Source organism: Pristis pectinata, chromosome 8 (assembly GCF_009764475.1).
Source record: "Pristis pectinata isolate sPriPec2 chromosome 8, sPriPec2.1.pri, whole genome shotgun sequence".
Lineage (NCBI taxonomy): Eukaryota > Metazoa > Chordata > Chondrichthyes > Rhinopristiformes > Pristidae > Pristis > Pristis pectinata.
Window position 1 is genome coordinate 33,253,890 of NC_067412.1, and position 15,959 is coordinate 33,269,848.

The following is a 15,959-nucleotide window of genomic DNA, read 5'->3' on the forward strand; positions in this document are numbered from 1 at the left end:
AATTTAAGGACACAGCCCAACCAGGAGAAGCAGTGTACCTGCACTGGGTTCTTCCCCATCCCAGACTATCACCAGTCCAAATGAGAGTTAGGGACTATCCTGCTATCAAAATCCTGCTCTTGGCAACCAATCAGATGGTGATCTTTTTAGGTGGCTCACTGGGACAACCTCTGCTGCAGGAAATCACACATTACACCAGACCCTCCACTTTAAATTCAGCCTCTGAGTCCTGTATCAGCCTGACCCAATTCTCCCCTCCATACACCAGAACTTAAACTCACGGAATACAAACATTTCCTGTAAAGCAAATCACCAAGTATTGGAACCCTGTTTTATAGTGGGAAGATTTCAAATGTTAATCTTGTGCTACTGCTGAACCCAATGCCAATTTACTATTTGTTGAATAGAGAATGGAACATCCAGCTAGTTTGAATGATTTTCATCTGTACAGCAATTAAATACTCAGACTCTGTCTTAATCTGAAATCTCCCAACTCCGTAAATTAATATTGCCCACAAAGGAAGCAAAAGTGCAAAGACAGCAATCCCATAAATTCACCCACTTACTTCAAGTAGCATCACACAAGTACATCAATGTCACATAAAATCCTGGCAACACAAAGCACAAGTTTCACTAATTCGGAAGCTCCCAAAAGGATGACTGAAGTTCAGCAAATGCAAAGTTAAGGACCCGTCTACAAATGTTGTAAAGAGCTCTCTTCAGAAAGTGTTCCTGCAGAATGAACAGAGATGTCAGTGGGCTGAGGTTTTGGGCCAATAGTTACCGAGTTTGAATATTTTCGTTTCACTTCCACACAGATTTCTGACTAATACATATCTGTCTGATACACTAACGTCAAGAATGATTGAGCAATTTTCATTGTTGCCTCGAAACCATCACAGCTAATAATGAATCTACCTGAACACTTCTGTTTCTTCTTGTTAGAACAATGCTGACTTTCTCCTTGTACAGGAAGCTCCAGGGCTTCAGATTGGTATGAACCACGTAAATGAAGATCAAACTCCTCCATTTTCTCAATTCCAACAAACCAGCTATTTCCAGCATTTTCCACAATTGTTCATTTGCATTTTATTTGGATATTTGTTATTTTCACAAGGGATGAAAAGAAACCAATTCTGAAACTGAGACACAAAATTCCACAGATGCTGGAATCTGGAGCAATACACAAAAAGTGCTGGAGGGAGGAACTCAGCAGGTCAGGCAGCATCCATAGAGGGAAAAAAAAGTCGATGTTTTGGGCCAAGACCCTTCATCAGGACTGGAAGAGGGCAGACACCAGAATAAGGTGGCCAGGTGGGGTGGGGGGGGGAGAAGCACATGCAGACAGGTGATAGGCGAGTCCAGGTGAGAGGGGGACAGTAGGTGGGTCGGGGAGTGGCAGAAGATGTAATAAGCTGAGAGGTGATAGATAGAAGAGGCAAAGGGCTGAAGGAGGAGGAATCCAGTAGGAGAGGGCAGCAGTCCATGGAATAAAGAATGGAGGGGGGAAGTAGAGGAGATGGGCAAGTCATCAAGGTGGGGGAAGGGGGCCACAGGAATAAGGGAAGACAAAGGAGTGGGGGGGGTGGTGGGGGAGAGAGAGAGAAAAAGGAAGAAAAAGAATTGATGGGGCTACCGGAAGTTAGAGAAACTAATGTTGAGGCCATCAGGTTGGAGACTCCCAAGGTGCAATATGAGGTGTTGTTCCTCCAACCTGCGCCTGGCCTCAATGTGGCAGTAGAGGCGGCCATGGATAGACGTCAGTACGGGAGTGGGATGTGGAATTGAAGTGGGTGGCTACCATGAGGTCCTGGTTGGGGCAGATGGAGGGAAGGTGCTCAACAAAGCGGTCACCCAATCTGCGTCAGGTCTCACTGACGTACAGGAGGCCACATCAGGAGCACCGAATGCAAAAAAAACTTGCTGTGGTCATGAGTGAAAGTCTCAGGACATTCTAAATGCTGGACTCCTGAAGTGACCTCAGCATAAAGTTTTCTGCCTAATAAAATGGAAATTTAAGTTTTAAGTTTCTTTTGTTGTACCATGTACATTTACAATATATTACATGGCTTCAAAATGTGACCACTTTAACAAAATCCAAACTGCACCATATGTTGGAACAGGAAAAAGCACAGCATACTTCCTCACAGGCTGTTAGTTTATTCAAAACTAAATATAGCTTCCTTATTGAGCAGCAGTAACTTTGACACACATTTTGCAAGCTTCCCATGAAACCTAAAAATAAAACCCACACGATTTCACAGTCTGTTGTAATTCTACGTTCTTCTAGAAATGCCTTAGAAATTGAATTTCACCCATTTTGAGGCACTAATAGGCACTATGATTTGCCCCAATGCCAAATTAGTGCCAATCTTCAATGCGGTTTGCCTAAGACGGGGGTCAAAACCCAACATTTGCCTTAACAGACTGTAGGGTGGTGGAAAGTGCATGCTGGGAAGTGGGTCAGTACCTGAGGGAATGGAGAAAATTGAAGGGTTTAAACAGCATAGTGATTGTGCTCACCCCCAAACTATGAAATGGCATTATTGAGCTCCATCCTGCAAATGTGGGTGAAAATGAGGGTAAATGACACTAAGCACCAACCCCCATTACTGGCCCATTCCACAAGTGGCCTCAACCCTCCTTGGACAGCCACCGTTTAAGGCTTCCGGAGATAACGCTGCTTTTGAGATTTGGGTGTTCATGGGATGTGGATGTTGGGCAATTTTCCCCCAAACTGAGCAACCAGTTAACAATCATCATCGTTGGTGAGTCTGGCGTTGCACAGGCCAGACCAAACAAGTCTGATTTCCTTCCCTGATGGACAACAGAGAGCCAAATGGGGGTTTACAGCACTTTTGTGGTTCTTCTTGTGGATTCCAACTTTAATTTCACATTTAATAAATTTTTATTTAAATCTCCTAATGGCCATGGTTGGATTCAAACTCATGTCTCCGGATCAATGTTTCAGAACTCTGGCAAGACCAGTGAGTTAACCACTGTGCAACTGTACCCTTTCCAAAGCTTCCACCTTCTTCCTGTAATGGGGTGACCAGAATCGCACACAATACTCCAAGTGCAGCCTAACCAAAGTTTTATATAGCTGCAACGTGACTTCCTTGCTCTTGTAAACATAATGCCCCAACCAATAAAGGTAAGCATGCTACAAACCTTCTTTCCCACCACATTTACTTGCATAGCCACTTTCGGGGAGCTATGGACTTAGGCCCCAAGATATCTCTGTACATCAACGCTGTTAAGGGGCTGTTAACTGTATGCTTTCTCCTTACATTTGACCTCCCAAAGTACAACATCTCTTATCTGCTGGGATTAAACTTCATCTGCCATTGTTCTGCCCATATCTGTAACAGATAACCCATTAGTTAATGTGATGATTCTTAACCCTTGGTTGAAAAACCTCATCAACTTCACCTCTGCTCTAATTATATTTAGAGGAATCAAAGAAATATGGGGGAAAGTTTGAAACTCTCCTGTAATCTCTCCCTTAGGCTGCTGGCTATAGTTTAGAGATTCATCTTCAAGTAAAGGACCATGTTAATCCTGAAGGATTGGAACCCCTTACCATGCATCACCTACAGATTTTGAATTCACCTTAGGATAGGTGTCCAACACAAACACTCAAAGGTCAGACTCTTTAATATATTTACACTGCTGTCTTGTGAAGAAATGGGCAGGTGTCCTTGCACGTACTGCAGGCGGCCATTCCCACAAAGACCCACCTCCATTTAAGCACATGCCCATCTACTCTGTTCCATCAGAAAGACCACCCACTGAAGCCATCAGTCCTGCTGCCCAGCCTTACCACAAAACCCATTCCCAATGTCTTTGCAAAGTACAGAACTGAATTATTCTAGATAGGCAACAAAGTCTTTACTTTCTTCTTGATATCGTTAGTTTTTGGCAAAACATCAGCTGTGAGACAATACCCAAACCAGGAAGAGGACAGCAGCAGTTAGAAGATGATCTGCCTTGAGGGCAATTTGACATGCTGGGCAGTGACACCTCGCAAATTATAAAGGTATATTATTTGTGTACAAACTGCTTCAATGACAAACACATCCTCAAACCTGCAAGCATGCAATTACAGATGACATAGATTAGTAAAGCAGCCATACACACATCCTGTGGGGAAGGCCAGCGAGATACTACTTCTTTGCTGTTCTGTTCCACTGGAAGGAACCTTCCACTCAGGACAAGGAAACTCACATTTTGTTTGCCTGCTTGGTGTGACAGTGGGAGTTAGTGGAGAGAAATAAGTGCTCATCTTTAAACGACATTGAGGTAATGAACATTTGCTGCGTAAGTTACTGAAAAGGTATCACAGTTTTTAATCTCAGTGCAGCTTTTGAAGCTTACAGACTCTCAAAAAAAAACTGCCTTTTGTATTTAATTTTAAACCTGTTCTTACAATCTGCAGGTGCCTAAAATTTGAGTACATAGGTTCCAATACACCAGAAAAAGCGGTGGGAAAGGCTTTTGTGGTGTCATGTTCATGAAGGACAATTCCTCAGCTCACTCAAAGGGAGGACCAAGGAGTAGTGGATGTTAGCCTTAAAACCTCCCGCAGCTCAAGAGGATTCCAGGAAAAGGACTGCATGCCAAATGCAACAGGCAAGTGATGGAGTTGGATTTGGGGTGGGGGCAGATAATGAGACGTCACAACACCAGGATTCCAAGAACAGATGTCGGGGAAAAGGCCTGGAGATTGAAGGCTGATGATTGAGATCTGCAGCAGTGATTGTGGTAACAGTTCTGCCTATGCAAGGGTAAAGAGTGATTTCCTTTGGTTAGTTTCCCACAGGCACCTTCAATCAAACTATGCAGAGATGTAGAGCACGCATTAAGCCCTTTATTTGTTATTTGCATATGTAAAGCATCTCCAGTCATCAGCAGCTAATGTCTGCCCTCACACAACACTGGTGGAGAGGGAGGGGTGGGTAGGGGGGAAGGGTGCAAGGCGCCACCACTGGATATCATGCTGCTCCTCAAACACAACTTACAGGTCCTCCCCAGGTTACGAAGGGGTTCCACTCCTGAGAACTGTCCGCAACCAGAACAGTTCACAAGTTGGAAACGCAGCGGGCTGGCAATATGTTTAAATTAAAATACTGACCAACCAAGGGCAACATGTACTTAAACCAGTGCATTTAACTCAACCAGATTTCTCAGCAAGGTGCAATGATGTTCCTGTGAACCGAGTTCCCACACGGCAGCGGATGCTTACAGCCCCACAGCAGCCAGCAAATCCATCTCACCAGTCTCCCAAACACTCAGTCACATGTACAGGCTGTACACAAGTCAGCTGTTTGAAACCTGAGCAGTTTGATCTAATTTTCTGCCACCTATTCCCCACTACGAACAGTTCCTCGGTCCTGTTATTTTTCCATTCATTATTCATGGCAGAACAGTTGAAGGCAAAAGTTTCTGCTCCATCCAACTAGCTGCTGCCACGTGGCTTCCGGTTATAAAGTTGTTAGAAAACCCTCCAGGGTTCCCTTAAAACAATTTCCTGTAGTTTCCTTTGAGTTCAAGATAATAAAATGATTTATTGCTCCTTTCAGAAAAGACAACAACAAGCCGCTTTTTCCATTAAGACAGAAACAAGGGATTTATGGTCATCAGTTGGAAGGAACTTTGCAAGTGGTCTGCTACCCACAACCTATCAATCAGTGAAAGGTTTCACGCAGAGAGCAAATTGAGTGCAAAAACAAGGATCAAATCTTCAGATCAATTTGAAAGGAATACAAATTTACATTTATGTTCAATGTGGTGAATAAACATCTACAACAAATTACAATACAGTATTCCCCAAAATGCAATTATTGGACCCATTCATTTTGCTGATTGAGCAAACAGGACTATCCGCAGATTTGACAAACCTCAACATCACTGGCACTTCTCAAAATGTTCCCAACACAACCATTTGGTTGCTGTTGCACTTCTTGTAATCACTGATATTTAGTTCAACATCTTCCTGGGATATTCCTATTTCTGTTGTACTTCCTTAAGTTGCAATTATTTGAAAAAAAAGCTAATTGCTCAACTAAATCTTGAATATGGATAATTCCAAAAAGAGTTCTGATTAAACATGCATCACACAAAAGTCAGTATCAATAACCAGCATCAACAGCTGACACTTGTATTGACTCTCTCAAAGCATCTAACTGAATCGCAATCAGAAATAGATATTGAGCCCAGAGTTGGGCTCAGATACAGCCCTTGAGGCTGCATTCACTGACAGATACAACTCTGTGACATGGGCAAACTGATGGCAGTGCCAGAGATAGTGGGTGTGGAGCTCCTCAGCTGCACTTATTCTGCAAGCAGGGCATTCAAAAGCTTAGTATGATGGGTGTGTTTAAGTATATTAATAGGGGAAAGATACAAAGGATGATGCATACAGGTTTAGGAAGGAAATCGCGAATATGGGACCTAGATGCCAAAAGCAAGGCTATTAAGAAAGGGAGTGAAGGGAACAAGAATACACAAGCCCAGGAGTAGAAGAGAGACTTTCGTACAATTATAGACTGTAAACTTTACTTTTTATTGGTTATACCTGGGAAGAGCACTTGGGTGTCTGGTTAAGGACTGGTGTGTGATGGATTGGATTTGGCACAAATTAAGGGAATGGCAAAATTGGCAATGTCAATTGGGAGAGGCAGTGAACAAATTCTCCCCATAATTACGAAAATACACTATGCACAGAAGTTGGAAATTTCTGCAGAGACCACAGATCATTTCCAGAAAGCCAGCATTAGCGTGGTTGTTGCTCAGAGCACACTGCTACAGAACAGCCTTGACTCGTTAAGTTTATTTTAAAAAACTCTCTTCACCAGCTCTATTTGAATTGTAAAAAAGACTCTCTGCCCCAGGAGAGTTCCCTACTGTGCATCTCTTAGAATCATCCTATAGTAACCGTCAAAGAAGCATCTAGACCCCAGCATGAAGTGGTCATATCACTGTTCCTTGGCCCAAATGTTCTAATTGTGCAGTCAGTGCTTAGCCATAGATCAGCATTGTGGCAACCCAAGGCAACAGAGCATCAGCAACTAGGGGTGGGTGTTACATGCCAGCTTCATCTTACCCTGAAAGCAGAACTTGAAAACTTGGCATAATAGATCTTTTCAATATTCTTAAAACTTATCAATGGCAGCATCTCAAGCAACAGGACACTGAGGCAATATAATCCCCAAACTTTACAATGCTGTCTTTAAGAGTGCCCATCCTGACAAATCTGTAACATGGATAACTTGAGGGCAGTGCCATAGGATGGGATGATGGGGAAGGGGCTGGGAACCTTCCTTGTTTGCCTTCAAATCCTGCAAATGAAAGTATCAGTAAGAAGTGTCACAAACTCTGAAAAGGACCCAAAATAACCCACACATTCAATAGAACTGCTTACTCTTGAACAGTGGGCTTGAAGGTTTGCTTGCACCAGCATGAATACAAATGTTGCACAAGAGAAGTTCCTGCCTGTGAATCTAACTGCTAATAAATGGGCAGATTCCATGACAAGGCTGCCTGGCTTTATTAGTCTGCTGAAAGGTTCTGTGAAAATTCAAATCGGTCTTTGAAATCTGCCACACTGTACTGCCAGTTTAATGAGAATGATGTTCTAAAGAAAGTGTCAATCATGCTATTCACATATGGTTAAAACATCAACATACAAAACACAGTTAACAAAGAATGCTTAGAAAAGAAAACAAGTGCTATTTAGCTTTAGCCTTCAACCCTGCTGCTTGCACAACACATGTGCAACAACAACCTGCATTTCTACAGCATCATTACAATGGTAAATTTTGCATAGGAGCATCAACAAGATCTAACATAAACCATGTTGGGTGGCATTCAGATAAGTGTCCTAAAGCTTGCTCAAAACTCGGGTTCTTAAGAGGCATTTTAAGGGATAGAGAGGTAGGGATGCAAAGAGACAGAGGGAGAGAACATATATGTTAAATCTAATATCCACCACTCCATAGTCTGCTGAAGCCTGGAATTTTAATTTATTTGATCACCACTGTACTCTTCTGGCAACACACATCTGCTAATACTTCTACATATTTTACAAGTACTTTGACAAATATGAACACAAATATACTGAAACAACAGTTAAGTTTTTTTTAATCTATTAGTTGTGTTCAAATCCACATACATATTAGATAATTCCAATTATTTGAAGCAATAACCATTAATCTTAAACACCTTTAGATTTTAAACATTGAATGTTGAACATTAAAAAGATGTGGAAACGTGAGCAGACAATTTAATGAAAAAAATTTCATGGAGCACAACTTAATATAACAATTTTACTAAAAATATTGCAGTCAAACACCTTTAAATATTAAAATTAATATTAATGAGGTGCAAAAGCAGTAAAGAGATCTGTTGTAAAAATCCTTTCTGGACATTTTAAGGCAAACACTTTACTGTCCTATTTTCCAGAGCTCATTAACTTTATAAAGCCATATTAAGTACTCCATGCACCTACTAATGTAACCACCTTAACAAAAATCAACCCTACTAAGCTAATCATTACAAAGTAGGACCAATTCACCTTGAGCTTCATATTCACTACTTCAATGTGTTTGATTGTATCACCACTAATTAAATGTATTACCCTTATGCACATCCTTAGTGATAGTGAGTACAGAGGACGAATACACTTTTGTGGTCTCCAGGACTATCCCATGACTGAAGTGGAGCACAGATCCAGCTAGGATTTATGGATCTGGATTTAGCACAGAGCTAGGATATGAGAGATAGGACAGTGAACCCACGTAAAGCATCTGGCCAGATGGAGTAGTTGGCCGTGTCCTTGGATCCTGCGTAGATCAGCTGGTGGGGTATTTGCAGACATTTTTAACCTCTCCCTACTTCAACCAGAGGTCCCCACCTGCTCTAAGAACACCACAGTACCTAAGAAAAATAATGACTACCACCCGGTGGCTCTGACATCCACCATCATAAAGTGCTTTGAGAGGCTGGTCATGGCACACATCAACTCCAGCTTCCCAGTTAACCTCGACCCCCTGCAATTCACCTACTGCCGAAACAAGTCCATGGCAGACACCATCTTCCTGTCCCTACACTCATCTTTGGAACATCTAGACAGTAAAGGCATCTATATTTTAAACTATTGTTTATTGACTACAGCTCTGCCTTCAATACTATTCATCTCTAAACTCCTCGACCTGGGACTCAACTCTTCCATTTGCAACTGGATCCTTGACTTCCTGACCAACAGACTGCAATCAGTAAATATAGGCAGCAACACCTCCACCACGATTATCAACACTGGTGCCCCACAATGCTGCCTCCTCGGCCCCCTACTTTACTCCCTAAGCACTCATGACTGCATGGCGAGATTCTGTTCTAACTCCATCTACAAGTTTGCAGATGACACCACCGTGGTGGGTCGAATCTCAAACAATGATGAGTCGGAGTACAGGAAGGAGAGAGAGAGCCTGGTGGTATGGTGTCATGACAATAGTCTTTCCCTCAATGTCAACAAAACCATAGAGTCAGTCACTGACCAGAGGAAAGGAGGTGGTGCACATGTTCGTTTACATCAATGGCACTGAGGTCAAGAAAGTTGAGAGCTTTAAAGTTCCTTGGAGTGAACATCACCTACAGCCTGTCCTGGTAAACCACGTAGATGCCATGGCCAAGAAAGCACACCAGTGCCTCTACTTTCTCAGGTGGCTAAAGAAATTTGGCATGTCCCCGTCGACCCACACCAATTTTTTTTTATATATATATAGATGCACCACAGAAAGCATCCTATCCAGATGCATCATGGCTTGGTATGGCAACTGTTCTGCCAGAGACTGCAAGAAACTGCAGAGAATTGTGGACACAGCTCAGCACATCACAGAAGCCAGCCTCCTCTCCATGGACTCTGTCTATACTTCTCGCTGCCTCCGTAAAGTGGCCAGCATAATCAATGACCCCACCCAGCCTGGACATTCTCTCCTCCCCCATTGGGCAGAAGATACAAAAGCCTGAAAGCACGTACCATTAGGCTCAAGGATAGCTTCGATCCTGCTGTTATCAGATTCTTGAACGGTCCCCTAGTACGATATGATGAACTCTTGACCTCACAATCTACCTCATTATGGCATTGCACCTTATTGTCTGCCTACACTGCACTCTCTGTAGCTGTAATAATTTATTCTGCATCCTGTTATTGTTTTTCCCTTGTACTACCTCAATGCGCTGATGTGATGAAATAATCTGTATGGATGGCATGCAGAACAAAGTTTTTTCACTGTACCTCAGTATGAGACAATAACAAACCAATTTTAATCAGAGGCACATTTAGTACTGAAATCCCACAGTTAACTGAGGGGTGCAAGTCTCCTGAATTATGAACCAAAATAGCTTTAGCACAAGAACAGCTCTTGAACAATTTCCAAGGGTTGCTCTGATACTGATGTAGGTTGAGTTCACTTCTCTCCCCCATTTGCAAATAGGTCTTCTTTGGTCCAGATTTAGCAGTCAGTGCAAGAAGAATTGAGTACAGGAGCAAGGATATCTTACTTCAGCTGTACGGAGCCTTAGTGAGACCTCCTCTGGAGTTCTGGTCACCTTATCCATGGAAGCATATCCCTGCCACGAATGGTATCCAACAAAGGTGTACCAGATTGATACCTGGGATGGCAGGACTGTGGACAAGGAGACAGTCGGTCAATTAGACTAATATTCATTGGAGTTTAGAGGAATGAGAGGGCATCTTGTGGAAACATAGAAATCCTAACAAGACAGGCTGGATGTGCCTGATGACTGGAGGGCCCAAAACCAGAGAACACAGCTTCATTTTACAGGGTATGCCATGCAGAACTGAGATCAGGAGAAATTTCTTCAGAGGGTGGTGAACCTGTGGGTTCTCCACCATCAAAAGCAATTGAGGCCATGTATCAATATATTCAAGAAAGGAGATAGACATATTCCTTAATGCTGAAGGGATCAAGGGATATGAGGGAGTGAGTGACAACAGGGGACTTCAGTGGTTGATCAACCACGATCATGTTCAGGGACAAATTATTTCCTACGCTATGTTTCTATAACAAACTGCCAAGGGCCAGAACACAATAACTAAAGTATCTATTTTATTTGAGTCTTCAAAATTTTAATCTGAGACCTCCATTGTCATGGCTTTCAATAGTTATGTCTATATCACTGGCCGCCTATCTCAGGTTTCTCCCCATCCACTGTACACATTTCAAGCATAACTTGGAAACATACATAGAACAGAGTAGCACAGCACAGGAACAGGCCCTTCAGCCCACATTGTCTGTGCTGAACATGATGCCAAATTAAACTAAATTACTTCTGCCTACACCCCTCCCACTCCAGTCACTCTTTCTCCCCCACTTCTATTGGGCAGAAGATAGATGAGAACATGTACTACCAGGCTCAAGGACAGCTTCTACCCTGCTATTACAAGACTCTTGAACATACAATAAAGATGATTACTTGATCTCCCAATCAATCTCATCATAGCCCTTGCAACTTAACTGTCTATCTGCACTACACTTTCTCTGTAACTGTAACAATATATTCTATATTCTGTTATTGTTTTTTCTTTTGTACCACCTCGATGTACTTATGTATGGAATGATCTTTTTGGATGGCATGCAAATAAAGCTTTTCACTATCTCAGTACGTGACAACAATAAACCAAATTAGTTTGATATTAACTGAATAGCATATATGGAATAATGTTAGCCCACCACCTCAAAGTAAAAGAAAAGGAGACCATTTTACCTTCAGGTCCCATTCAACAAAAATCAGTCACTAGCTCCAATAATGGCTTTAAAGAAACTTCCTGCAAATTGACCAACCTTCCTGGATTTTGAGATTTTCCTAGGATACCTTAGGCACCATAGTCAGCAGCCCAGGAATAAAAAAAGTAGTTTGCATTTTGTGTGTGCCCATGTACTTATGGGACCATGGCTGTGCTCTGGTGGCTTCTCGTGAAGCATTTTCTTTCAAAAGAAAGGTTTGTGGATCTAAAGGGTTTTGATTAGCTGAGAAGGTTTTCATGTATGAAATGAGTGTATGCTTAAAAACTGGAGCTAAAAGACAACTCGGCCATCCCTGCTTCAACCACTCTGTAGGAGATGTGGAGATACTGCAGTGAACATTCTGCTGCTCTACTCTCTACACTCACGACTGTGTGCCTAGGCACTGCTCAAATGCCATCTATAAATTCGCTGATGACCCCACTGTTGTTGGCAGAATCTCAGATGGCAATGAGGAAACATACAGGAGTGAGATAGATCAGCTGGTTGAGTGGTATCACAAAAACCACTTCACATTCAATGTCAGCAAGACCAAGGAAGTGATAGTGGACTTCAGGAATAGGAAGTCAGGAGAACACACACCAGTCCTCATTGAGAGGTCAGCGGTGGAAAGGGTGAGCAGCTTCAAGTTCCTGGGTGTCAACATCTCAGAGGATCTATCCTGAGCCCAACACATTGATGCAATCACGAATAAGGCACACCAGCAGCTTTACTTCATTAGGAATTTGAGGAGATTTGGTATGTCACCAAAGACTCTCGCAAATTTCTATAGATGTACGGTGGAGAGCATTCTGACTGGTTGCGTCACTGCCTGGTATGGAGGCTCCAATGTGCAGGATGAAGAGAGGCTGCAGAGGATTGTAGACTCAGCCAGCTCCATCACAGGCACAACTTTCCCCACCATTGAGGACATCTTCAAGATGCAGTGCCTCAAGGCGGCAGCATCCATCGTTAAGGACCCTTACCATCCAAGACATGCCCTCTTCTCATTATTACCATCAGGGAGGTGGTACAGGAGCCTGAAGACCCACACTCAACATTTTAGGAACAGCTTCTTCCCCTCCGCCATCAGATTCCTGAATGGTTCATGAACACTACCTCGTTATTCCTCTTATGCACTTTTTTTTTGGTGACTTATAGTAATTTTCATGTCTTGCACTGTACTGCTGCCGCAAAACAACAAATTTCACGACATATGTCAGTGATAATAAACCCGATTCTGATTTAAAGAGTCACTACCTCAAAACACCCCATCACCTGAGCTTTCAAATGAGATCCTGGGAGTAGGGCCCTTTCTTGTCAGTTCAGTCAAGCACAGCTGGTGGCAGTGATGGCAATGAGAACGTCATCCATCTCCACATGGTCTGTGTATTTACCAAGAACAGGAAAGATGCAGTGGTCCTTGCCAAGGTTCACCTACACAGTTGCACAACACTAGTCTACAGGCTGTATAGAGATGATCTTCCTGCACCACTTAATGTTGTTAAACTCAATGAAAGATGTCCTCTGATTTGCCCAGACCTGCTAGTTTTCCAGTGCATGAAGCTGTCCAGGATCGAATACTGTAGATTGATGCCATCCCACATCCAGAGCCACATGCTGAAGGACAGACTGATGATCTGTTCAGCCACTGCAAAGGCTATGGTGGAAGGTCACCAGTTTGGAGACCCTCCAAGTATTGGACACCTAGGGGTGGAACCCCTGTAAATACCCTCAGACTGTCTGCTAAGGGAAAGTACTTGGCAGGAGTGGGTCACGGGAAGATAGGCTAATATAACAATCATACAAGCAAATGGAATACATCATAGTGATGAGTGATTTATATATTTGCAAATTTTCTGAAGTATAATTTAGGGGGAAAAAATTACTGCTCCTACTTGTAATTTGAATACTAAAGGCATTGACAAGGCACAAAGGGAGAAGATGTTACAATTAGTGAACATGGCATTTCATATATTAATTCTTTAATCTAACTGATGATCCAAAGGCATCTTTTGAATGTGACTATTCAAAATACTGAAAACAAATTGTGGAGAATGCAACCCTAACAAAATGCCCAGGTGTGCAGTGAACAGTAAGAGCAGAGCCTGCATAAATTTGAAATGCAAAACACGGTTTTAAAGAAAGAAACTACACTGAAGTTAATAGGGTGAATTTATGATTGCAGCCAAAAGCTCTGTAATTAGAGGTCACAGATTTAAGTTAATGGTCAAAAGAAAAAGGAAAAATGAGTAGGCATTTAAAATACAGCAAATGGATGTGATCTGCAATGCTTCGGCTGAAAAGTGTGGTGGAAGTAGATGCAATAGAACATAAAGGAATGGTTAACCAATACTACAATAGCTGTTGGCAAGAGCAAGCCAGAGTTGAGGCAAACAATCTGAAGAAATCCCATTAGGTTACATTGAACAGTACAGCACAGGAATAGGCTTCAGCCCACGATATCTGTGCCTGCCACAACGCCAATCCAAACTAATCCCATCTGCCTGTGCATGGTATATATCCCTCCATTCCCTGCTTGTTCACATGCTTGTCTAAATGCTTCTTGAATGTTGCTATTGTGTCTGCTTCCACCACTTCCCCTGGCGGCAGCTCCAGGTACCGAACACTGCAAAAAAAAACTTGCCTCAAATCTCATTTAGACTTCCCCTTCACAAAGCTATGCCTGCCAGGATTTGACATTTCTGCCCTGGGGGGAAAAAATGACCATCTATGCCTTTCATGATTTTACCTTGGGCTATAATATCCCTGATCCTCTATCAGGTCTCCCCACAGCCTCCAATGCTCCAAAGATTATCTATGAGCATCTCAAACTAATTGGAGAGAAATTTATCTTAGTTAATAAAAACAAATGTAATTTCCTTAAGGGCATGCACCCATTCCAATGGCTCATGGGTAGAGTCAAAAAGATGGTTCTTTGTGAATTGTCTAGGGAAAGGAGACCTTTAACAAAAAAATGCTAATTGAAAAGGACACACGAAATTCATTAGCATGGCTAAACAGTGATCTAAAGAGAGAGGGCAACTCGAAATGGAAATGCAAAGAGGAGACAATGAAAGTGGTGAGCCATCCGAAAAGGAAGCCAATGAGGATGAAGTGATTTTGAATCCTCAAACCACAGGAATATATGGGAATAAGATTTATAAAACTGAGCCTGGACCAGAAGCCACGATCAACAGCATATACAATGTGATGGATAAACTAGTTTGCATACGAGTTCAGGTATAGAGTTTGAGTCGGTCACCAAAAGTTGATTCTTCAACCAAGAGGATGAATGAGCCGTAAGCAGGGATATTATAGCCCAAGGCAATCAAATTCCTCAAGGCAAAAGGATGACAAAGTGGCTTGCCCTTTCCAAAGTCAATACAGGCTCCAGTGAAGGCACCAAAACCATACAATTTATTCCAGAGGAGTTTGAGATTGTGTGAGAGATGGAGTGGTAGGAAACAAGCAAGCCTTAGGTTTGTACAGAATTAATTTGTGCAGGGTTGATTATTCAGTCAGGGTGTATAGTTTCCACAGTTGAGGACAAAGAACTGCCCAATCCCATTCATCACTTAGTGCATAATACCTCACCAGGGTGAATACATTTAACCTTTCATACTGTGAATATCATTGCCCCGTGTGTTGAGGCCACAACTTCGCAAATTAAGAAACTGCCCTAGTCGCAACATGAATTACACCACTTCCAACTAAAGACAGCAAAATCAGTCCTAAGAAACCGAAACAGGAGTAGGCCATTTGGCCCCTCATGCCTGCCCTGCCATCCAATAAAGTCATGGCTGATCTTTCATACAGAATTCAGCTTCCTCTCAAACTGGAACAGTTCATCTCTAAAAGGAAATACGGTTTTGAAGGGAAGGCATAATAATGTAACAATAGCAACCAATTGTCATATTTTGAATGTTTTGAAAAGTGTAATGCTGGTTTGGGACCTGTGACAAGTGGTCATGCATTTCACAGGACCTTGTCAGTGGTCATCACACATCAGCAGCTTAAAGGTCCAGCTCTCCTTGGGTTTCCTCTGTATCCACTGGCAGTAGACAGGTTTCTTTGCATCAGGAGAACTGGATTAGGATATTTGACATTTTTAACTCATTCCACAGTGGTGCCTGTGTTACTTACAGCCTCAGA

General features: G+C 42.5%; 1 protein-coding gene across 9 annotated transcripts in view; it reads right to left on the minus strand.

The window, feature by feature from the left end:
- Positions 1-15,959, minus strand: part of LOC127573482 (inactive rhomboid protein 1-like) — a 268,766-nt gene that overhangs the window by 102,093 nt on the left and 150,714 nt on the right. Inside the window, exon 1 of one of the 9 annotated variants that reach the window (XM_052021754.1) lies at positions 567-706. The exons of the other annotated variants lie outside the window; for them this stretch is intronic. The gene's annotated coding sequence lies outside the window, so the exon portion shown is untranslated. Of the gene's footprint in view, positions 1-566; positions 707-15,959 lie in introns of those variants that run through there. 9 annotated transcript variants of the gene reach the window in all.